The sequence below is a fragment of the Zerene cesonia genome, chromosome 11 (genome assembly GCF_012273895.1).
Source record: "Zerene cesonia ecotype Mississippi chromosome 11, Zerene_cesonia_1.1, whole genome shotgun sequence".
Lineage (NCBI taxonomy): Eukaryota > Metazoa > Arthropoda > Insecta > Lepidoptera > Pieridae > Zerene > Zerene cesonia.
Window position 1 is genome coordinate 6,572,030 of NC_052112.1, and position 26,259 is coordinate 6,598,288.

The following is a 26,259-nucleotide window of genomic DNA, read 5'->3' on the forward strand; positions in this document are numbered from 1 at the left end:
AGCAAACACCATATTATAACATTATACAAACGAGTAATCCGTTAAGCCTATTACATTAATGCACCTACAAAGTTTATAGTATTATCCCTACTAATCCCTACTAATCCCTACTAATATTATAAATGCGAAAGTAACTCTGTCTGTCTGTCTGTCTGTTACGCTTTCACGCCTAAACCACTGAACCGATTTTCACAAAATTTGGTATGAAGATAGAACTGAACTTGGGAAAGGACATAGGATACTTTTTATCGCGAAAAAAGGGTAGAAAGGGTTGAAAGAGGGGATGAAAGTTTGTATGAAAGTTCGTTATTGTCAAACCGATTTTGATGAAACTTGGTATCATGATGGAGCTAAACGTGGGAAAGAACAAAACATACTTTTTAATACGAAGACAATACTCCTTACATGTCGCGCGATATAAGCGAATTATACGCGGGCGAAGCCGCGGGTGAAAAGCTAGTTATTTAGATATCTATTGTATTATGAAACAGCGAAAAGATTTTCGCAGGAACGTGTAACCATATGTTCTTTTTTTAATTTGCAAGGGTTTAATTTACTTAAAACCTTAATTACTTCTTCCAATATATTTATATCAAGTCAGCCGGAGACTTTTTGATCTGAGAGTCGATACTTCGGCACGAATCGGCACCGGTCGCTGCAAATAACATTGAGCGATACTGCTCGAATACCATTGAGCAGAGCAGCTTCTTTGATAATCTTATATTCCAACAAAAAACAAATACCGTTTTGTAATTTCAAGTAACAATCTCTCTATACCTACGTCTTACAATCCTAAAGCTTTGTAATCTAAACTAATACCTCTCTAACTAGATACCTCCTCTAAGATTATTTATTACTTTTCCAAGACACAACTAATCAATGTTATCATACCTTTAAATTTGATTGAAAGTTCGATAAAATGTACATACACAAAAAGTTTTATTTTCAATAGCTCCATTACAGCATTTTAATTTAATCCCTTAATCCCTCGCTCCCATCATTTCATAAATAATCAAACAAGCATATTTTCATTTACTAATAATTCATTTTTCATTACGTTTCGGTGTACTTCAATATTTTGCAATTTGAGCTTTACAATACTTACATCCCGATATTTTGTATTAAATTCGTACCTAAATTTATTCATTTGTCTGAATCACACTGATCGTCCAACTACTTTCGTTTACTAAAGTTTACTAAACTAACTACAACCAATTCGACGTCAAAATGACAAATATGTTTATAAAAATTCATGTAATAAGTGAAATAAGTATTTAAAATGGATAAATCTTACAATCCGCCGCCCGTGCCGTGCACTCGGAACCTTGCTAGTCACAGAAGCGGCCGCGCAATAGTGTGCAGCGCGCCTACCAAGCCCGTACGAGTTCTGTAACAATATAATTAAGAACATGTGGTTTCTGTTATTTAATGTAACTACTAGCAGTCCGCCCCGGCTTCTCACTTCGTACATAGATAGCCTACTAGCCCGCCTTCTATTTCGCCCACGGCGTCACCCGCGTATTACCCCATGGGACACCCCGTGGGATTGCTGAAAACTATGCTATATCCTTTCTCACGTTTCGTACTATATCTGTAAAAAAAATTATCCAATCAGTTCTGTGGTTTAGGAGTAAAAAAGAAAACGTTTAAAGCGGTTCAATAGTAAAACATTACAAACATACATACAAAAACATCAAATAGGACATTATAAACATACTTACAAAATAGTTTTTTAATAAGGTAATGTTGGTGAGTATGAATAATGACGTCACATAGAAGGTACCTAGACCTATTTCTTCCTGCTTTAACTCGTTAATTTATCAGTTGTATCATATAACTAACACAAAGTTTTATTATATTGTCTTCATATCTGTTAAAAATAAAGATTCCACTTACACATATTTGCAGAAAGTGTTTTCCGTGACTTATCATTTTTCTTAGGGCTTAAACCATATAACCAATATACAGAGCAATATTTTTCGAAAGCACATTAGTGTTTGGTCACTTATAAATTTATTTTTGTTATCTATTTGATGTGTCAGACTAAAAAAAATAGCCAGGTTAACGAACAGTAATTGAAAGGGTTTTTCTTGAAATTCTATAGTAATACAACTCGTTTTTAAATATACTTATAATGAAAAAACTCAATAATCAAAATTCGGTAACCAAAATATCTAAATCAAAACGGAACATTAACAATAGAACGCTCCAATAATCGCGGGGTAAGGCATTAACACATCTATTATATTGACTTTGCTTTATTATTTGAAGTATAACAACTGCCATTGACCTTCAAGCCTGCGCGTTCCCTCCTTACCCTTAGGGCCATCTAAAAATAACACTCGACGATATACGTAACCAAGAATAGTAGGGAGCAACTTGACATTCAGCCACTCGGTAGCGACTAGCATTAAATTCGCATGTAGGCGGAATTCATTTCAGCTCTGTTCATCTAAAACGAACGTTAAAGTCGTTGACGAGGTATTATAAAGAAGAGAGGGAACTGAATACGTAAGATCTAACCTCTTCTTTATTTGATACTTGGAATATTGAATGAACCATTTTCAACTAACGTATCTCAACACACAATATGAGTATACTATCAAACTTAAATATATTTATGCTTGATAAAGTAGTGACTGTATATTCTGAAAATAATTAGAATAAATCAGTATTCAACAAGATTAACATGTCTTCCGTTATTTTTACATTCAGATTCAAATGCTTTTTTTACAACTAAATATCCTTTACAAACGTTTTTATTAAGTGATTTGTCTTAAAATAATACAAGTATGACAATTACATACTACCGGATTACAAAACAGACGATTCTTTGAATATTTTAAGTACAAAAATAATTAATTGAATAGTGTTTGCCTATATAAGGTATCATAATTCATTTTATGTAGTATTAACATGTATGATATTTACGTAACAAAAGCAGCCTATTGTTAGCATTATTACAATGTCAAATCCTACAAGTTGAATGGTCCAAGAAATTAAACCATTTTATCAATTAATTAAATATAACGAAAAAGTAATTAAAGCGTTAATAGAAATTTCAGCATAGATACTCTTATTTATTTGTTTACAACGCAATTATAGAAACAATGATGACTTTCGCATTTATAGGAGGTTGTTGATACAGAAAATTCCGATCGTTCGCTCTTGAGTGTTCTCGTGTTTTGACATTTTCTTTATAGATTGGTAACATTAAGCTTGATGAGGGTTGGCAATTCAATGCGGCGCTATTATTGGAAATATTGGTGTGTACAAATCTTTTGAAATGTGGTGCTATCACGATTTGTTGCCACTGTTATAAATAAATATAATTACAAAAGCTGGTAACATTTTATTTCAATATCTACAATCTAGTATTTCCAATTTATATATTTGTACAAGACACACATTATCTATCATGTTATGCATGTATTCAGCGATATTTTAAATTCCGGATTGAACATATTTGTTGTATTAAATTGAAAATGACACTAAACTCGGCCGCAATCTACGAGTAGTAACCAAAGTAGCGACACTCCTTGAACTGCAAACAAATTTTCAACAAACTTGCACCGAATTCGAGACTGAAGCGTCTGAAATGCAGAAATCGAATGCAAGTTTGAGCATTTTCATTTGTACAAGCGCTATTTTAAATTTCAATTCTACGATATTTCCAGGTAGTGCATTTTTAAATGTTACGACTAACAAGCAAATGCTTAACTTACTACAGCACGAATGTATTATTCAGCTGGGCTACTTCAGAAATACTTCATAAGAGTTGCATTTTCAGAACATATTGACATTTAGCAAGTTTTTAATATTTATGAAAATAATATAAATATAAAGCAGTGGTGGCTCAGTGGTGAGAACCTCGGACTTCAAAATCGATAAGTCGGGGTTCGAGACCGTGCAGGAAATAAATAGATTTTTCAATTTATCTGCACATGTGGACATCATCACCACTGCTTAAAACGGTGAAGGAAAACATTGTGAGGAAACCGGCATGTCCAAGAATCAAAAGTTCGACGACATGTGACATCTGCCAACCCGCACTTGGCCAGCGTGGTGGATTATGGCCTGAACCCTCATAGGAGGCCTGTGTCCCAGCAATGGGAACATATATGGGCTGATGATGATGATGATGAATATTTATGAGATCAAATGTTTGATATCCATCCATATTATGTATATAATAAATAAAAAACTCTGTAATAATTTCACGGCGATTACACATTACCGAATTGGATAAAATTTGGAATAAGCATTAGTGAAAGTTGAAAACTCAAAATAATACAGGGGCTACTATATTTTCTAAATAGGGATTGAAAGACATGGCCGGTGATTATATCGGCTGGCGAAATCGCGGGGCACATCTAGTATATATATACATTAACGTATACACAGTATAGTGCTAAATAGTTGCTAACATCAATGAAGGTTATAAGCACAATAAAGTCCAATAGTTCCCGAATCTCCAGTCCCGATATATAAGGAATGCGCGAGGGATATACGCAGCAGCCTCGGGAACAATGTACCAAAACAGTTGCCGCTGGCTCAATGCCAGATAACTAAAACCTTTGATAGCAACCTTTCAATCTATGCTGACGCCAGATTAAAAACTCGATTTGAAATCGAGTCGAAATGTAGTGAGTATTCCGTTTCAATTTTTCTCTACATCTGCTGAAGTTTATTAATCCAAAGAGATGAGCAAAAACTAGTCTGGTTCTGAAATTCATTTCTAGAATACATATCCGCTAGCGAGGTTTATTAAGGATTTTTGTATTTTTCATATTATGAGCGGACACAAACAAGATAACCCAATAACGGTAATGTTAAATTAAAAGTTTATTGTGTACAATAGATCACAAACAATCAAAAAGGAACATCGTGAACTTATAACTCTTAATTTAGATGAGCTAAGAACGGTAGAAAAGTTGCGTCGATGATTATATAAAACTTTCCACTTTATACAATTTTCACCCATAGTATTATATAGGTTATAATTTAATTCGTATGTGGCTTTCTTATACGCGGATTAAATAATAATAACAAACAACTCCAATGTATATAATTGATATGTTTCTTGATAAGTATTTCATTAAACTAATTTCGCCATGATTAACTCCAAAATAATGCAAAAACTCAGAACGAAGTGGAAATTATTGCATAATTTACCCCAATGACATTTGAGCATTTCTGCATATAACTTATTTCCAACAGTCCTTTATCAATTTGTATTCTGCCAAGATCTTCCCATGCATCCATCAATGAAAAAGCTAGTGCTAAGATACTGCAAAAACACTCAATCTTATACTCAAATCCCTTATAAATAAAATCAACTAGTATAAGCTACATATTTAAACAATCGGTTAATGTAATCGTAAATTACGTTATATTTTCAATTGCGATACATGTTATAATTAATTAATATCAATATTGTGTGTGACAGTCGAGCACGCTTCGGCACGAATTGGGCCAGCTTGCACCGGGGAAGTACCGGACAGGAAGACCTGCTAAACATCGGAAAGACTGACTTTTGTTCAATCCTTGTTTTGACAATAACTCACAGAGAAAAAAAGCCATTTAGCCATTAACCCACTGCCCATTTACATTTCGTAATATATTCTCATAAATATTTATCACTAATAAAATATGAAAGTAATTTGTGACATCGTACGGAAACTCCGGCCCAATATGAAAATTAATTATGTTATCGGTATTTTTAAATCTACAGCAAAACTCAAATAGCTTTGTCCTTTAGGCACAAATTACTAAATATTTACAACGAAACATTAGGTATTATTTAATAGATTTAGATATATGGGATAGAATATTATTTAACCTGTCTTTTCAAGTATCCCAGAATAAAAAGCAATTGGGCTTTATATGCCAAAAAGGTGGCAAATGTTATGCCAAATTGCCACTTTCAAAAAGTACACATCAAAAAGTTTCAATAAACATCAGTATATATTATCGAAGCAATAAAAACAATCCGTTGTGCGTACGACAGCGATTTAAAGGACAATTTTATGAAGCGTATAACAAAGGGTTCTAATACCAACAGAACAATGGGCACATTTTTTTCGAACTGCTGGGTTGAACTGTTGAAGCCCAGTACCTATAGAATCAAGTATATGACAGAAGCGGTGAAGCAAATTTCTCGTCATTTTACTAAAAGCATTTCAATGCCCGCCTTACCACTCGTGTATCTCGAGTGAATTTGTCTGCAAGCTATTTTGTCGTATGACAAAGGCTTAAAAATGTAAACCTGATGTAAACGCTTATTTAACCGTGATTTCTGAACCTTCGCAATTGACAAAAACGAGCTTTCCAAATGAAACTTGTAATATCAATATTATGTATTATATAGTATCTAGCATGCTGTTCATTTGTTTAGCTGTAACAACTACATTTGGATAAATTTATAATAGATTATTTTATAATATTTCTTATTATAACCATGCATACTTATAATATATAAACTTTATGCTTAGTCTATTTTATGAATTGATCTCTAAAATTTAAATAAAACAATTCTTGATGCATTTAATTTAGAATTTAATGTTTACTATGAGTGTGTATATCATATTCTCCAAAATATATGATTATTCAAAACTAAATTCTTACACTTATTTGACAAATAGCCCTTAGATAGTGGTTTTTAATTAATTAAATTAATTTTGATTAAGGATTTTCCACTATCGTGAATGCGCACGTTTTATACGTGGCATCCATTTATTTTATCTTCTAATTAAAATGTAACGGGTAAGCATTAAGCATTCTGTTGACTTTGATAAGAACAGTCACGCACAAGAGGTGAAACAGCTTGCCTTCGTCCTGCACCTGCTCGTAAAACTATTTTATTACATACCTAAGTTTCGTTAAGACCTAGCAAATTTTAATCTATGCTAGTAAAACCTTTTATTTATAAATAAAATAAATAAATAATAAAAAAAATATTTTGGTTTACTTAAATGTAAGTGTAAAGGATTTCAAAATTAAATACTTTTTAACTTATTTTAAACGCGAAGTGCGATTTTGATTCATTATATAATGTTATATTGCTGTAACGTGTTCAAAATACCGTAGACGTAGACCATAGAGGGGATCTCTTTGTCTTTTGGTACTTATATAGAGATAACTCTTCAAAAAAACCTTTACTATTTTTAGATTATACGAACTGATACTTTATTTTATTAAAAGCCGAGTTGTCCAAGAATCACATTCGAAAAAGATTAAATGAGACTGAAAATACTAGTGCGATCAACAATCGGGTAAAATTTTCGTTCGTAGTAACGAACAGAACAGAAAGTTCTATTTTGGCTGACACGTTCATAAAATTTATATATAGCAAAAGATATATTCGTAACGTGGTAGATGCTAAATTTAAAATTTCGTTATAATATTTCCATAAAAAGTCCCGCAAAATAAGTTTTTCCATCTCAAAACAAGCCAGAGGAAGGCTCAAGAGTCTGGCGCGAGTCCAAAGAGATACGAATTACTCGTCTTTTACACCCTTATATGTCATAAGCTACTGTTACAAGGACGCCTTTATTATATTAAAGTCGTGTGGAATTATCATGATTGCTATATCCATTGTTTTCATACTATATAACTTGGCGTTAACAAGACAATAGAATGAACCCTAAAATTAGTATTTAGTTCCTGCGGTGTGTGTATGACATCGAAGTCAGATACGATGAAGAGTGTGAGCTAATTCTGATGTTGGTCAATTTAAGGTTTCTTTTCTTATGACAATAAATATTTTCGGATGCCGCACCTTGCAAAATAACAAGTTGAAATTATTATTTCAGTTAATTTTCGTAATTTTCTTTAAAAAGTATTTTTTACATCTAGACACGGATAACACAAAAGCTATGGTTTATTAAGCATTTTCGTATGTTTCAGATGACGCCTCGCCTAATAAAAAATGTAATTAAATTCTCATGCAATTTGTAGGCTTTTGTAAGCTTTCGATGTATGAAAAATACATTAATGAGGTAACACTAAATGTTATATCAAAGTTAGCTTAATTGCCATGCTCTTTGCATGGCAATTAATAAATACGCAAACAAAGTGAATTCAACATTATGAATACTAATATTTAAACTGAATATGAATAAATATCGCCAGGATAAATATCAAAGCTTTTATTGACTTTCAATATGAAATATTCGAAACTGTATAGTGAAAATCAATCAGTTGGACGTGCGAAGCGGTATCTATCCCAGTTAGCACACATCGGTCCCAGTGATTGCTTTGTCCCACAGGAAATTAGTTTCGAACTTGCTAGCAAACTCGTGTACAACTATAGCTGAGCAAACTTAACAACGCCGTAATATTTCTGAAGCAATACTTGTTAAAGTTACCTCCTTATTAACACTGCACCAACTTCTAAGTATGTTTACACAACATCCGCACAATGCTTTAATATATCAAAAGAAACAAGTTCTCGAGTTAGTTAAGACCAATGAGAAGTAACAAGTCGTGTTGTCGTTTCTACGCAGTCTACAGAAAACTTGTGATCATAAATTAATTATCTACTATTTAGATAAAGTCCGTTTTTCAATTGTTTATGGTCTAAACTAGTTTATAACATGTTTAAAAAGATACGCAGATTCGTTATTTATTATCTATGAGAAGCAACAAAAATATACCTATAAAATAGATAGCATCGAACGTGCCGGATAGCGAAGCAATATGCGGCCTCACAGTTCTATAAATACGAACAATAATTTATCATGGCCACCATCGTAAACAGGGAAAATAGGAAGCTCACTTCTCCAAGGCTCTAAGCTCTTCGGTCGACTCAACAAATAATACCTCTATAAATTCTACCAATGAAATATGTTAGGGCTAAACTACACATACTATTCGTATAGGAACCGCATCGTGGTTGTGTTAATAGGCATTGCGGTTGGTGCTTCGGTCGGTATCATCCCTAAAACAGTTCTCTCTATTTGGATATGTATGTGGACATTTGGCTAATAACGTCATTTAGGAGCTATTTGTTAATATCCGATCATGACATTTAATATCCGATATGTTATAATGATTGGAATTTGTTTTCCATCAGTGGTTTACGATTGTGAAATATTGTCTATTATTAAAAGCATAAATATCAATTGCAAATGCAATATTTCGAGTACTATAAAACAAGGAAATGAAGATAAAGTTCCTCTATAAAAACAAAATAAAAACATGTTCAAAATTTAGTACCATCTATCATGTACCAACCACCAATATACTCGTAAAAGCTGTCATATAATTTTATTTGCTTTGGTTCTGGCCCAAGGCGTCGATAACGTGATGAAAACTGTTTTATTCAAATGCAGTGACAGGTTGTGGCTTTTCAACTAGCACGGTACCACCTTACACCGAGCTTAGTAACCATCTTCATAACATAAAATGACTTCCGTGTTTTCTTTGATGAAAACTCGTCTGCGAAAATTACTGCAGTCTTTTCTAGAAGCAATAAAACTTTGTAGATTAAGACAAAGTTGTAAGCGTTTCTCTTAATTGCTTCTACGTAATATAATAAACCCTTAGATAATCATATTATGCGCTACGTAAAATACACACGTTTCATATGCATTTTTTTATCTATAACAATATAAACATGTAGTTCTTGACTCAAATACTCAAATACTAAGCACGACATTTTATAATAAACGAAATATTTTCAAATCAATGAAGCTACAGATTTTTATTAATCAAAATATTTCTACAGTACTTATTTATCATGGGTTTACATAAAAAAATAAATCTAAATGACTACTAAAACGTAAAGCAGCTATTTTATGACTTTACTTAGCTTACTTAGGTGGCATGCTGAAGTACTTTCTCCTACACCCTTGTAATTGCCTGTAATAAAGAAAATTTCTAGTGAATGTTTGTCGCGTTATCACCAAATTAAATATTTGTTCACAACTTTTAATAATCGAAAGTCAGCAGTCGTGTATTTTTTGTTTCTATTGTGTAACATTTAATTAAAAGGAATAATAATCTGTATTAAGATACCTATCCTTACTAATATAATAAATGCGAAGTTTGATTGTTTATTTATTTGTTTGTCTTTCTATCACGTCGCATCGCAGCAACTTTGTCATTATTTTTTTTTCTTATGGAAATAGTCGAGGCTAGAAGAACCTGTGTCACTGCTTTTTAGCGCGGCAGAACATTTAATACCCATGGTAATAATCCTAATTCCTTTGGCTACTCGGGTAAGCCATTAGCGGAATGCTAGTATACTATAATTATAGTCAATATAGTGTGAAGAGAAAAACATAGGTATCCTTATGTATTGGATATCGAATTAAGTCTCCAAATTGCAATAACTTCATAAGCTACGTGCATAAAAATGTATGTACTTTTATATTCCAAATAAGTGTTTGCATAATAAAGTCTACGCTTAGCAACGGCAGAGGCCTGCGTCAAACTAAAACCAATTAAGAGCTTATTGAACTTAATTTATTCACAAACACACTTTCATTGTATACCCAAGCTAAAGTAATAAGGCACACATTAATGTCAACAGTGTTCCACTTCGTTGCCATTTAATTTCGTAACAGTGAAGTACGTTGTGAATTAGTTAAACGTCCGTAAATTTGACAGTTGAATTCGGTACGTCTCGACTCTCGAGTTCAAAGTTGCGCAGTGCGTTTCGATACCTTTGTGTTTTGAGAACATTCTTAGTTTACATAGTCTTTGCATGGGTTATTGATGAAAAAGGTGAACTGTATCAACACTTTATTACCTAACGTACGACAATATTATTATAGGTATAAATACATTCATACATTTATATAATTTAGAATTCGTCGCAATACCAGTTTCCCTAACGTGAATAGAAAAGTAGTTGTAATTATATAGGTAAAAGAGATGATGCCTTTATTGTGATGATTTGATTATATGTAAAAAATGTATAGATATTATACAATATTTTACTATAATGATTGCTAATAATTAATCGCATTTCGTAAAAAAAAATGTTCCAATAATCTACTTAGATATTATGACTCTGGGGAAGTTAATATGAGGTTTCGTTAGAGCAGTTTATGGGCAACCTAATCCCATGTTCCACTAAGCACCCATTGTAAATATTACAGACCTCATTAAACTGAGCCTTGTACTTTTAACTAACCTATTTACGAGACGGTAACTAACTGAAGGTTATTTCTTTGGTAAAACCAGTTTTAATTCTGATTCATTTAATAAGGCGACAGGTTAAAATAAGATTTAAACATGTCGCGTTATTAAATGCTAATTATATGCCTAAAGCGTATTTTCGTAAATCTATATTTCCTTGTTATAAAACAGATCTGAATAATTAAAAAGAATTTCTTACATTAAATAGTCATCATTTCAATAACAAGATTATTCGTAGCGGACTATAATTGTCAGGATTTAGAGTTTTTGGTTATTAAAGAGTCAATATCACAGTCTTTTTTATTACAAGTGAATAAATATTAGGTCAGTATCAGTAACAAGATACAGAACGTCTATATTAAAATTTCAACAAGAGTTTCTGTGTATTTTTCTCTTGAAAGTCTGCGAGTAAGGAATAACGACGAACGGAGTCCACAAACAAGTTTAAAAGAACAAATAACCACAAGTTCTTTTGGTGTAACATTGTTTTAATGAGATTTCAGTTTACTCTACTAGTACAATCGTGAAAATATCATTCCGAATCGCATCAAATACAATCATCGTCAAAAGGTATATTTCTTTTATGTTCGAGATATGTGATCGGTGAAATCAATTTTAATTTTTATTTATTTAACAACAAATAAGACATTTTATATAATGTACAAATTTGCATATGATACGTGGTTTATATAATTTTAAAAAAATAGATTTTTTGGTTAAGTAAAATGAAATATTTTACTTAACCAAAAAAATATTTTTTATATTTTTATCGTCTTTCAGTTAATTGGTTGCTTTACAAGAACCTCTATGTTCTATTTTGCTTCCACCTTAAAAAAAGTCAGTCTCTTTTTTCCATTATTAAGTATAACGTGTATGTAAATAAAAGGTCTTATTTTATTTATTATCAGCCCGTAACGTCGTTAACGCAATTTTCTTAATACATATCTGTTTTGGCTTGAGGTTTAAAAATATTAGGTCAATCGTATAATATATGTATAAATGATAGTCCTATTGTATTCATGCTGGTTACATCAAAAAATGCTGATCATTTTTAATGATACTTAGTTCGCTGGTTTGGTCTCCGTATAGATTAACGAAGTATTAAAAAAAATAAAAAGAAGTACACAAATATGACTACTCGAGCGGACCCGAGGCGAAAAGCTAGCAATTCATATTTTAAAAATACATCAAATGTCATAGTGTCTGAACAATTGTCAATGGCTGGAATATCATTCGTCATTTTGATATATGACGATAAAACAATGAGTCCATTCATAACCAAAGCACAATAATAAATCTTCAAAACTAATTTTCTAACTTGGTCAAGACATTCTATGACGTTTCGTAACGAAAATATAACCACATGTAAATAATTGAATTTGTGAAAAGTCAAAAAACTTTTTATACTTCTGTTTGAATTAGATATCGTTTTACCTACCTAAATATTTGATTAGAAACCCGGTCTTAAAACACGGATTAATTGCAACTATAACACATATGTTTCAAGACTATATTTACACTATTTCTTTCAAATTATTAAAACGAATGTTAAAAATTATAATTATTATTTATTTATAATTATTAAAAGAAAATCTCCAAACAAACAAATATTTAATATCATTTCACACTACATTATGTAGCACCAAAGCTCGCTATTGAATGGGCAAAGTATAACATTTTATACTACAACTTCGAATAAATCAAAATTGAAAAAAATTATACAAAAAAGTATCTAATACGATTATCCAGCACGATTCCCAGGAGTTGTCGAAAATTATGTTATTATTTAAGTAAATATTTTTCGTTCATAATGACTTGTTGTTATAAATTCCCAGGTATTTACATACGAGATTTGTTTAAGTTTTCATTAAAAATACTTCACTTGTATTTATGCCCGAGTTCCATGTTAAAACGAGTTAAAATTAAAATACTACATAAAGCTTAATGCACTTATTTTAACTATTCCCCTATTAAAAATGATAATTATTCAGTGCATACTTTATTTACACAAAATACACAGAGTGTGAATGCATTTACATGTTAAATTTAATAATATTTCACAGAATTTACAAATTGAAAGGAATATTTTCCATTTTGGTAATCAAAATTTACTCAGAATTTTAATTTATAAATACTGTTTGCTACAAAATATCAGCGAATAACGTCGCCTATAGTATATGATGATTGATAATTAGCTGTACATTGTTACAAATTTAAGACAATTTGTCAATGTTCATCCTGTTGTACTAGATAAATAGCAAACAAACAAGCAAATATATGACAGAGTTGAGAAAGCATTAAACAGAGTAAGGAAGATCTGCGACGGGTAGTAACAAGCTATAAACTTAAAGGGTCTCAAAAGAATGTTGCAGAGTCGCGATCGAACGTCGCATTCCGACGTATAACAATTTATTACAGCGAGGAGAAATACTATCGTGATATCTAAATTCTAAATATTTGCCCAGTACGATATCGCACAACTCGAATGTTTACATGATTTCTTTAGAACTCGACGGAAACTTTATTCGTTACATCGTATAAAATGGGAAAGTTAAATATTTACCTTTAAAATTTCTAAATACGTATTTTTTGTTCACCATCGCTTGTGTAGTTGTAAAAAACGCAAAAAAAGATTTGATGATCCAATCAATAAATCGGATCGATCGATAATCGAATAAATCGGAGTAAAAGTAATTAATTTTATTTCTTTACTAGTGCTCTCGTCTTGAATACCAAAATTCAGACAAATTAGTCAATTGGTAAACATACATATAATAATGTAGATTAGATCTTTGAATTTTCTTCTTTTTACAAAAGCGCTGGTGGCACAGAAAATGTAATTTTTTATGTAAGTTTGTAATCTTTTCACACAATAACTGCTGAAACTATTTCAAAATTCTTTCACCATTACAAATCATTATCATTGAGTGACATAAGGTATATTATATTTAGTTTATAAATTATGATGTTTCTCTTTCCACGAAACTCGTAACATTATAATGAACATCCCCGGTCATTTGGAAATCATTTCAATTATCTTGTTTTCAGCTCCTTACATTTTTATATTCCAATTATATTGATTATTATATTAATTATCCCATGGGCATAATCAGCGGTGTTTGCTCATTGGGGTTTCCCATAGTCACTCATGATGTCATTGTGTAATTTTTTTTAAGAAAAATGTCATTGATCAGAAATTATCGGTATTTAATTATTATTAAGTAAAATTATGATAAAAAAAATACATTTTTGCACAATTTTATTTTATCACTTAATGCATTACTTAATGCCCTTAATTACATGACTTTCATAATTTATATAGCTATCTATATTTTAAAGTTAGGTTAAACCTAGCCATTTATAAAAAATATAACATAAAAGTTACATGGAAGTGCTGACGAAACACGGAAAATGGCAAACGTTGCCAAAACTATGAAAGAAATATATCAAAACTATTGAGAGATATGTGTAGCAAGTTTTTTTATAAATGTACTCGTACTTGCGTAGTAACTATTTTGTTATCTTTACTATTGGTCATAAAAGGGATATATTCTTACTTTTATACTATCTACTTATATACTTTTGATTTATCATTTAATTTTATAAATTAGGTAGAACTTTAAAACTCTAGAGACGAAAATACAAAAAGTGTTTAACTAAGTATAAGTAGCTTTCCGCCCGCGGCTACGCGTGGAGTTTTGGAAAAGTTTAGTAGACAACTATTTGTTTTAGCCAAAAAAAAAACTATTCATTAACCTACATTTTATATTAAAAGTCCTTCAAATGAGACCTGATTTACTAATTTAATTACATATTCCCGAAATTAGTTTGTTTAGTTTGGTATCCCACTCGTTACATGTAACACCACCCCTTAAAATTGTCAATATCAGTTTTTCAAATAAAATGTAGCCCATAAGTTTAACTATATCCGTACAACATTTTCTCAAAAAATACTCAGTGTTTTTACGTGATTGACACATATACATACGGACAAGCAGAAAAAGTACTTACTGTTATTTAGGGACATATATTAAATAGCAATACTTCTCTTTTAATAGTTAATGAATTGCTTTATTATATTTGAAGTCATAACGGTGTATAGTTTTATAGACTGCTGAACCGACGGTTTTAGTTCCGCAAAACAGTAAAAGAATGAGCAGAGTTAGTATTTGAAAAATTGTGGTTGAATGCAAAGCTGACATAAGCAAAGAAGAAGAACTTCAAGCTTTGAAAAGATCGTTAGGAAGTCATAAAATATTTTAATACGGTTCTTAAAAGGTCATATGTAAATATCTGAGTGTACTTTCACCTCATTCACATGACCTTATTAAACCTCGCTTTGTGGAGATTGGATATCTACGTCGAGATAAATCATTGTTAGGAGGGTGAAGCGGACCTTCCCTTCGCACGTTCGAACACTGGTCACGAGGCTACTTTCATGTACATATTATTTATTTAAAGCCGATTTTTAAAATAGTGATATAGGAATTATAAGAATAAAAAACCTTATCATCTTATCTTGTCTTGATTATTCGTTATTATTGAATTGAACATGGATTATCATCAAATATTATTCTATTTTTACATATAACATAATTATACCTTTTATTTCCTTGGTTTAAAGCTATACTCATTACAGAAATAAAAGAATATTTACGCTATGTTCGTATTTATTGGTAATATTGAGGATAAAACCTCTTACAAAATTCAATTGCATATAAACCTGGCACATTAACATAAAACTTTTTATTTAGAGATATTTGACTTTATTCATAACAACCTTGAACTATAGTGACCATTCCTTTGTACCTTATTATATACGATATTTCTATTTCTATTTAAGTTGTGTTGGATGATAACCCTCAGGTATAATGCTTATTATTATGGGTATCAACAACGTACATATCAAAGTTGTTTAACAAAATTCCAAAAGAATTCGTAGGTACGATAGACGAAGCAATGTTCATTCATCAACGTCAAACTATAAGTATGTCCGTAACGTGCCTATGTGTGATTTGGGATCTGGAAATGAAGAATAATATACTCAATCGACTATTATATTGTAACCATTAATATAAGAATCCTAAATAATACACCAGTTACTGAAAAAAATGATACCCTATAATATCAATTATGTATGTATTTTGATATATTATTAACAACACTGTAATAACATACCTATCAGCTATGGGTTTTGTATCTTCGGTCTTTGTCTTTGTCTTGTTATTTTTCATGAGAAATCAATCCTTTCTTGATTATTTTTAATTAAACGAGTTAAGAGTCACTACGTTGATGTTTTTAGGTCAAACAAATTTCAGTGGACAGAGTAAAGTCTGATACTTTGAGTAATCTAAAAATAGAGTTAACCAATTATTAAACAAGCCTCCGTCCTCGTACTTTGCGCGCACTCATTAAACTTGCAATTGGGTAGTGCTACTTCCTCCTTTTGTTCACAAAGTTAGGGATGTAATAAAATACAAGTAAGCGTATTTATAACAAATTTTGCTAGATTAAAGACTGGATTAATTTAGAACCTACGTTTTCGAAAATTATTCTTAAATAACATTCTGAAATATTATGGCCGACAGAACATTAGATTCTTCCTATTATATTCCTTTTTATACGTAAAAATGTATTGATTATTACATCCACATGTTTCCCTCATAATAAAACCCTTTTTTTTATTATACTAGCTTCTGCCCACGTGGTTGTAGGAAATGTACATTTTTCGTAAAAAAGTAGACTACATTTCTAATTTCAGACTACATTTCTGTTTAACCTCCTATGGAGATCCAGAACGAACATACCTTAGCATAATACTAGCACATCCGGCCACGCATTAGTGTGGCTGGGCAAAAAAATATTAATATTGTAAATGATTGGGATAATTAATCGAAATAAAAACTATCCTATATCTTAAGTTGTACCAAATTACACATAAAATGCCAAATTTTATCAAAGAGTTAGTGAAGAGTTCAGTGGGAACATACATCATGACACTGGATTTTTATATATTAAGATTAGTCAGAATATCCGCTAACAGTTATACATGTACAATTTAACATTTACTGTAATACACAAATGTGAATAATAAGTGAAATAAAATAGTAAATGAAATAATAAGCCATTTAAAAACACACCGGAACCGTGACCAGTTTCATTATCGAATGTCATCGGCTCTCATTTCAGGGCGGAAATGAGCCGGTCGAACATCGGCTTTCATTACAGAGGCCGCACCTGAATGTTCATTAAACGAAAAAACGCAATCAACGAGTACACGAGAGAAACTTTTTAACTTTCCTCACATTCCATTTACGAATATTATTTTCAGAAAAAGAATTTCCGGTCGTTTGTTTAAAAACGTGACGTTTAATCATGGAGTAGTAATTCCTAGAATTTTATGTGAGTGCAAACTTAACATTTTCTTTTCGTATATGATGGATGGGAGGTGAATATTAAATTATTGTGAATATGTATAGGTATATGAAGCTATTGAAATTGAGAATAAAATCTGAAAATAAAATCTAAAATTGAATAAAATGAAAACATATAGAAGAACGGTCAAATATTACGTTATAGTGGAAGCTATATTTATAATAATATCATTTATTCGTCATCCTCTGAGTGAAGTGGCTTATTAAAATAATATTTTTATTTATAAAACTCTGAAGTATCGAAGATAACATCGTAAAATCACGTTAATTTATGTAAGTATCTACCTACATTTTGACCGTTGAATACGGAAATAGCAAAACCTTGGTATAATACTAAAAATATACTGTATTGGTGTAATACTAAAAATATAAAGTTGAAACATGTGAAATCAAAACTCTGTAATTTTTTAAACCTTTCCTTCCCTGTGTTTTTCATAAAAAAAACCTGGACATTTAGATGAACAGTGCTAAGACAAAATACATTTTTTTTTATAAAATTTCATTACCATTTTAGGGTTTACCCGTTCCGATCCGGTTGCATAGGTCCAGTTTCGGCGGAAACCTCTTGACGCTATATTTCGTTACAGCGAGCATTCTCTTGAGGTCTCAGAACAGGAAATACTTGGTAGTCAATTCATACTACATTGCCTTCGTTTTCATTGATGGATTGAATGTATCGTGAGTTGTTGAGGAAACACCCCTTTTGTCTTAAAATGGGCTTGCCGATAAGGGATTTGGTGCTTCAAACGCGACAGTAATGTGCTAAATGCTTTAATACAGACAAAGGCAACACCATGCGCATCCAAAAATATTGATGTCTTAACCTTGCTAGCCGAATACTATGTCTTTGAACGTTTTAGAGTCAGTCTCTGGACTGAAATGATCACATATTGACGCATAATTTTTTTAAGGAGAAACAGCTTTATGTGATATTATTCAGAATCATCAACTTATTGCTTGTAGCAGCGTGGCTTCCGCTTTGGACAGATCTTTCTCACTCATATACGCTATCTCAATCAACACTTGCGGACTTGAAAAATTTATTTTGTGGTCGTTTCCCCACTGCTGGGAGACAGGCCATAGGAGGCCTGATTTGGCAGTGATTTGTAGACACGTAATTTTAAATTTAATTTTTTACTTCAAAAGCACCACTGCATCCACTCGATCAATCAACCACATGACAACCTTCGTTAGGGTAAGTAACAAGGTGTGTAGCAAAAACGCCCATATTTGCTCTATATCATAAAATGTACATTCTATTAAGAAATTCAATATCAATATACATTATTTAAAGAAACAGATAATATGATTACCATTTTTATAATAACCTTAATTTCAAAACAGTATCACATACAATATCATCATAAGAATTATGGAGCGTAGTTAGTATTTATCCACAAAACTAACAAGCACTAACATTTCACTTAAATATTGTATTAAACTATGTGCTCAGCTGAGGTGATTCAACATTAACTCGATTTTGCGGTCAAATGAATAGGTCTGAGTAAGTCAGGCCATATGGATAATAATTTTCAAACTAATTTGGAATTCCAAACATGGACTAAATTACGTTCCTGGCTAGTGCATAGTGTCGAAAATGACATAGAACAATTTAGTGTGTAAACACCGTTGTAGACTATGGTAATTTAATTATGACGTAGGTAGGTGCCTTCCGTGCCCCTTGATTGCGCGTTGAGTTTGCAATTTACGCATATGCAATTAAATTGTTCTGTACAATAAAGTCAATATTTTCATTAAACCCAATTTGACCAAAATTAGTTTCGGCTGTCGTTATCACGAGAGGTTTATAGTTATTTTCCATTATTATGTATTTTCTAACTGTTATAATTTCCAAATTTGTGTTCCGTTCCCGAATCAATTTATTTGCATATTTATTTTTGAAAAATATACAATACGTGATTGAAATTGGTTTCTGTCTAATAATTTGTAGCTCAACACAAAATAAAACAAAATGCGTAAAATTCGTATTATCGAATGTATGGAGACATTGTCAACGGTGAACTATTATGTTCAGAGCAGTCTGCTTCATTTTTTAATGTAACACTGGATGAAAAAGCAGAAATGCGTACATTCTATAATGTAGGTTCAAAGTATCCGCTTTCATAATATATTCCTTGTCGTATAACTGATTAAAAAAGCTTTTGAAATAACAATTAACGAATATCATGATGATAAAGGTGCATGAAGTGTGTAATTTACAAATCAGAAACAGGATAGACATTATGCAGCCAATGAAATAAAATTTTGATAAATTATTGTATTGCCCTGTTGACAAAGATGCTTTTAAACAGTAAGTAACCTATCGAGTTTATGAGTTTTAGTTTCACGGTCACACTGTTTTATATTTATATGTATTTGAAAATTTATTTCTCTGTGACATAGGAACAGGCCACAACCGAGTTTTAATGAAACAAAGAAACAGAGCTAATACAGACAATCAGCTTCGAGATAGTATTGTTGCCCCATTAAGCTACTTCGGCTGTGCACTCAAGGTACACAAACAACGAAATACGAGTACAATATTAAGTTTTAAAAGCTATACCATCACACTAATATTATAAATGTGAAATTTTGTTTGTTTGTATGTTTTTCCGTCAATCTCGTTCTTTCTGCTCTAGTCACGCTGAAACTACTGAACGGATTTTGATGAAATATTGTATACAGACAGCAGATGAGCTGACTTGGGTGGTAGAATATATTTGTATAGAGAGGACTCTTGGGATAAAACAGGAATATTGATACTCGGTCGTAGCCGGTAGGAGACTCTCGCAGCTTATAAAACTAAGGCGAGAGTTATTCACTTATTGGGTTTAAACATTCGACTCGTAGTTTGCTAAATTTCATTTGACATGTTTGTTTGTTTTTGTGTGAGTGTGTGTATTTAATTCTAAATTAAAAAAGTGTGAGCATAATTATAAAACAAGACACACGAAAGCTGACGAAATCGGGGGTAAAATTTATCAATAATCTAGTATACAACATGTTTTAAATAGGTTAAATATTTATTTATTTGCACCGTCCTTTACCTGTCTTTGCTACAATTTCTGTTTATTAATCAATTAGTATTTTTCGTATTTATTAAAAAGAATATTTGGATATCTATATCAAATGGGGAAATATAAATTATATTTATTCAGAACAATATCTTTGTACTTGCAATATTATATTATGAAATTACCATTAATCCTTCAAACTAATACAAAATTAATGAAACACCGATCGTTAATTCGTCGGCACGTAAACACTTGACATATTGAATAGATAAAGGGAATCCTCCGTTAATTACAAAGGTCGAAAAGGGGAATTTCAGTTTCCCAATATCTACCAATCAACGTGTTCAATATCCGAATCTATCTCTAATCAATTAAATGCGCCGTTTCTTAATTTTCATAATGAAAAATGAATATGATTGGATTCGAAATTGAGATTTGAATATATTAATTGTATACATAAGTATAGTATAGCTTTCAAATCACAGAAAAGATAATTAATTTCTGAACATGAATTAGAAGATAGAAGTATTCAATATTAAATTGAATACCTTAATTTGGTTTTCACTTATTTGTTTTTGAATTAAACATCAACATTCCACATAGAACCAAAAGAAGGTTATGTTTGATTTAGATTTCTTTTGTTTTATTATTTATTTATGCTGAAATGTTGACAAAACGAGATATTATCTAATGCTTTGTAGACCTTGTATAACTTGTATTTAAATGCGTAGATTAAATTATTATGGTCCTAAATGAAACTTAATTGGAACTATTTCACTACCTATTATTATAATTAATGTTATAACTTAACGGGCAGGTTTTATTAAAATAACTTCTAATACCGACCTCCATGAATACGCAAACTCACAAGTGTAGGACGACATTTGCCGATTTTTATTTTGCATAGTTGAGCGCAAACATTCGTACTATGTATGAATGTTTCAAGCAAGTATATGACCCGGGTAACGGAAAACTGGAATGTTCTCTTCAAAGCGAACAATAATTAATGTGGAACATTCAATTACTGCGAGTGCTTAAACATTATGCTTTTTATTTAAAAATGGATTTAAAATATTTTAAAGCGGAGAATGAAGTGAGAAATTGAAGCTTTCAACTTTACAAAATATGATATGAACTTTTAAATTGACATTCATACCAAATTCACAACGTTAAACAAGTTTGTGTAAATGCTATTATTTATTGCATTGAAATTTAAATAATTTTATTTCTTTGCGTGTTTTATACATAATTTTGCTTTAATGATATGATATAGTTCTTTGCGCGTTTTATATGAAATTGTGTATATGAAAATAATATCATGTAAAATCAGTTCTATAGGTACCTATGTGCCTAGTTTTTCTTAACTAAACACAAATCAGTTACCAAACAGAAACGAGCTATAAAAAAAACCATAACACATATAAATAACGTTGGTTCGATTGCCGTCTTGTGATATATTTTTTATATTCTTTAAAAAAGGCTTTCAATGCTCTAAAACTTAAAATCTAAATCATAACACATTTAAGTCATTCAATATCGTATCATTGATTTAATTTCTCACGGTTTTAACCCTAACGTAAAGGTCTCTTTAAACGTCATGAAGCATTATATATAGCCACGTAATGATTGATGAATTAGTATTAAAAACAATTGTATTACATAAGTGAGGAAAAAAACGAAGGGCAGAAACCACCTAAATATTTAATTTAACCATTTGTGATGTTGTGTCGAAAATTTTGCAAGTAATTGAGAAAAGTTATAACCTTTATATCTTATAACATTCATAGCCACAAAGTTGCTAACCTCCTTTTAGCTTTCCAATGCGTAGCCTACTTACATAACATTATGCTAAACAACCTTAAACAACCTAGCTTTACCCAGAGAATCATTCATCTATACGCCAACGCTATTTTTCTGCCGGCACAAATATGAACTAACAACTCTATTTTAGTGTAATATATTTCTAACGACGTATGAATTTACTCACTTCTATATATGTTTAGATAATTTCATTCTTAAAATTATCTAAAAAGTCATGTTTAAAATATTCTTATGTTCTATTTACGTTTATTCGAATGAGGAGCATCTAAAGACAATTATTTTAACAAACTAACATTTATACAAAATGTTTCAACGATTTTACAAACGAGAACGAAAGGATGCTCGTATTGTAGTAATTATTAATCTAAGTCTCACTTCCCCTACGTCATCAAAATTTAACCTCAAAATGAAAACTATGTATAAAACCTCAAGCTAACTTGAAAAGATCTATCCAACGATACCTCGTAGGTAAGAATCACGATTTATTTTTTCGTCCCCACATTAATGCTCTGGGAGGTATCCTTTGTTTATACATGCGACCAAATGACATCAAATCCATATAAATCATAAAAAGACTAACGTCAGTCTAGTTAAAAACCCGCTGAGCTATTGATATACTATAATAAAAAACACTACGAATTTTTTTTTGGATCGTCACTTAAAAATAATGCGTCCTGTAACATCTACAGCGAATAACGCAACTTTTCATTACATATAATTTAAAAGAAACAAAGGAAATGTCCGGAGCCAGGGGAGTTAATTTTGTTTTGTTAAATAACAAGTCTTTTTATTTTAAAATCAAAATAAAAGATAAAAACGCTTTGTCTCCGACCTTAAAACAACACATATGTAGAGCGTCCCTGCTCAGATTCAGAGGAAAGGTCGATGGGTTTAACAGTACTACGACTGAGCAAAATTTTCAGTTACTTTATTAATAATTAATTATTCCATGTACCTGTTTAATTTAATGTGAACCGTACATTAAATTACATTATAAGGTACTATTTGGTAAAATTTGATTATTCCAATATGATTATGAATTTTTTGCTAAACGGAATTCTGTCATGTAATTGTAAATGATAGTAGAAAAAGCCAGTCAAAAAATACATCAGGGCGCCTACCGCCTAACGAACTTTTACAAAACACTCAAGTTCAAACTTCTTCTTAATCTTATTTATATTCGTAACCTGACCTTCAAAAGAATGATATTTGACTCTTGAAAAAGAACAGAAAAAAATCAATAAAACTGCAATCATGTATCCATCTAAACTAACATTCAGTAAAAACAATAATCCTACGGATCCGAGAAACATTCACATGTAATTAATAAAAACATCTGCCTAACCTGGTTATTTGTCACAATTGACCAAACTTTCAAAATTGATATGAGATTGAGGGATCAAGGCTTATCTCGTGGGCTCCTCAAGGTAAGTGCACTCATGGTGAGGTCGAGCCTTGATGATAAAAAGCAATCTTCTTAATAGTGCGGTCTCGTGCCTTATCGGCATCGTAACCAGACCTCAGAGCTTCGGCTAAATGACCATCTTGTTATTTTAATAAGCCTCTTCTGTATACTCTTCATAAAGCGGGCCACTTGTACTGCTTTTTAATTAGTAATATAAGCTATCTATTTCGGTAGCCTTGAAGTCTTGTTTTATACTCGACAGAATGAAACTTTGGAATAGATTTTTAAAATATACAAATAAGTTTTCGACACCATTTATTAATTACATACAATTAATAAGGACGAAGTTGTTGTTGTGGTGTTGTTGTTTTGACTTATTTTAATTGATATTTCTATTTTTTGTTCATTTTTATTGATAATTCACACGCTACCTTGATTTTGTTTTAATTATTGCGGTTGTTGTAATCCTAAGAGTTACAGTGAATATTCCACCCGCGGCTCTTCTTGGATACCAATTTAGATAAAGCGTCCTAAGCTTGTCTCCATTATGAATGCAACAATTTTACCAATTTTTCTACTGGAACCTAGAATTTTTCTACCCTTGAATATATAGATTGGCTTTTTATTACATTAGTATACTGTATAAATTATGCATGTGTCCTTATTAGCTCTCCACCTGCGGCTCCGAACGCAAAGTCAAAGAAAACCGTAGTGAATTTATCTGCATGGTGCACGTTTCCGTGGGAATTCTGACATTAAAACAGTCTTACCTCCTTCTTGGGACTCAAACTATCATGACACTAAGAAATTAAAAACTTTCAAACACAAGAAAATACTATCATGACACTAATTTTTATTTTCCAAATCTGTTCAGCGTTTAAGGCGTGAAGGACGGAGAAATAGACAGAGTTATCGCGTTTTGAATATTGCTACGATTTTTAACGGCGCTAAGGTAAGGTACAAACATACTTTTACTAAATACTTAATAACAATAAATTTAGCACCCTCTAATGTTTATTATAAGATATAAGCTGATGCAAAATAAATTACAACCCCAGTAATTAAAAAATCCCAGAATAAGTTGTTAAAAGCCCAGTTGAGTGTATAATAGTGAATGATTCACAAGCTTAACTCGAATTGTGAAGCTAACTAACAAAGTTCATTGATACTAACGATACACTGTCTACGTGCCCCCTGGCTCTGAAAACTTTTCCAACTACAATACCTATTGTATGGAAATCGAAACAATTATGAACGACCATTAACTGCTTTGGCACCGACATCTCTTTCATTTATAATGTTATTTTTAGACCCCTTTTTATAGATAGGACAGATATTTTGGAACAGCTTTTTTATATTTATATCCTCAATGTACATGTATTCTTTTTTAATTTGTAGAATTTTTTGTCATATGTTGTCTCTTACGGATAAGGATAGGTTGCTTACAAATAATAAAATATTTCTATATTCTTCAAATAATTTTGTGGCTTTGTGTGTGATATTATTGATATGTATTGATAATATAATACAATTTACATATTATCAATCTGTGACCAATATATGTTTTATACACAACTTTTTGCACTCAGAAATGCAATTGATAATGCGCATTGAATTTTGAGAAGCATCGTTAATTATGCTTAAAGATACTAATCAGACATTTTTGTGGAAAAATTCAGACCTCACTCTGAATTTCATCTCTCAGATCATTTGTGTTATATTTAAAATCACACGAACCATATTAGCTTACATTTAAAACACAGTATCACCGATATAAAAATCCTTTTAACCATTCTATCACGTAAGTTTAGATTGCGAATAACAGCGTATTGTTTGAAGAGCGTATTGAAGTGACGTAACAACACTCTTTCCTAATGAACAAAAGCTCCAACACTATCGCTAAAACATTGTGTCTATTGTGCATTGCTACTTTAGCGGTGCTTCTCGAAACTGAAACTCGTTTAATAGTGAATTACGTTTTACACGTGCAACGGTTTCAAAGGATTTATATTGCACTTGCGCCCTTTTAACACTGATTTTATTTTTAGCATGAAAGCAATGTTTCAGCCTGGCTGATGCTACAGATAAAATGAACGTAGTACTCGTATTATCTGCTAGTGTAATGTTCGAATATCAAAATAGGAGGCACTTTTAATTTTATTATATTGAACTAATACGTATATAGTAGAAATCAAATACACTAGGATTGTTTTAATAATGAAATAGAGAAGAAATAAAATTTTGAAAAATCCGCAATTCTTATTAACGATATAAAGCGCTTTTCCATTTACTCGTATATTGTTCAATTTCCTTTATTGTTTAAACCACAAAAGTAAAATGGTGAAATAGTTCTAAAGACAGGTATATACCTATTTAGCAAATTCTTACCTTTCAAATAGGTATTTCCTTCAATTCGAAAATGATTAAACTTCATTAT

The 26,259-nt window shown here is 31.2% G+C and overlaps 1 protein-coding gene across 4 annotated transcripts in view; it reads right to left on the bottom strand.

The window, feature by feature from the left end:
* LOC119829879 (CD63 antigen-like) overlaps window positions 1-26,259 on the bottom strand; it is a 72,730-nt gene that overhangs the window by 5,137 nt on the left and 41,334 nt on the right. Inside the window, exons 1-3 of one of the 4 annotated variants that reach the window (XM_038352580.1) lie at window positions 26,211-26,259; window positions 9,820-9,864; window positions 1,295-1,387 (exon numbers count right to left, since the gene is read on the bottom strand). The gene's annotated coding sequence lies outside the window, so the exon portion shown is untranslated. The remainder of the gene's footprint in view (window positions 1-1,294; window positions 1,388-9,819; window positions 9,865-26,210) is intronic. The other 3 variants (XM_038352578.1, XM_038352581.1, XM_038352579.1) reach the window with 3 other exon arrangements.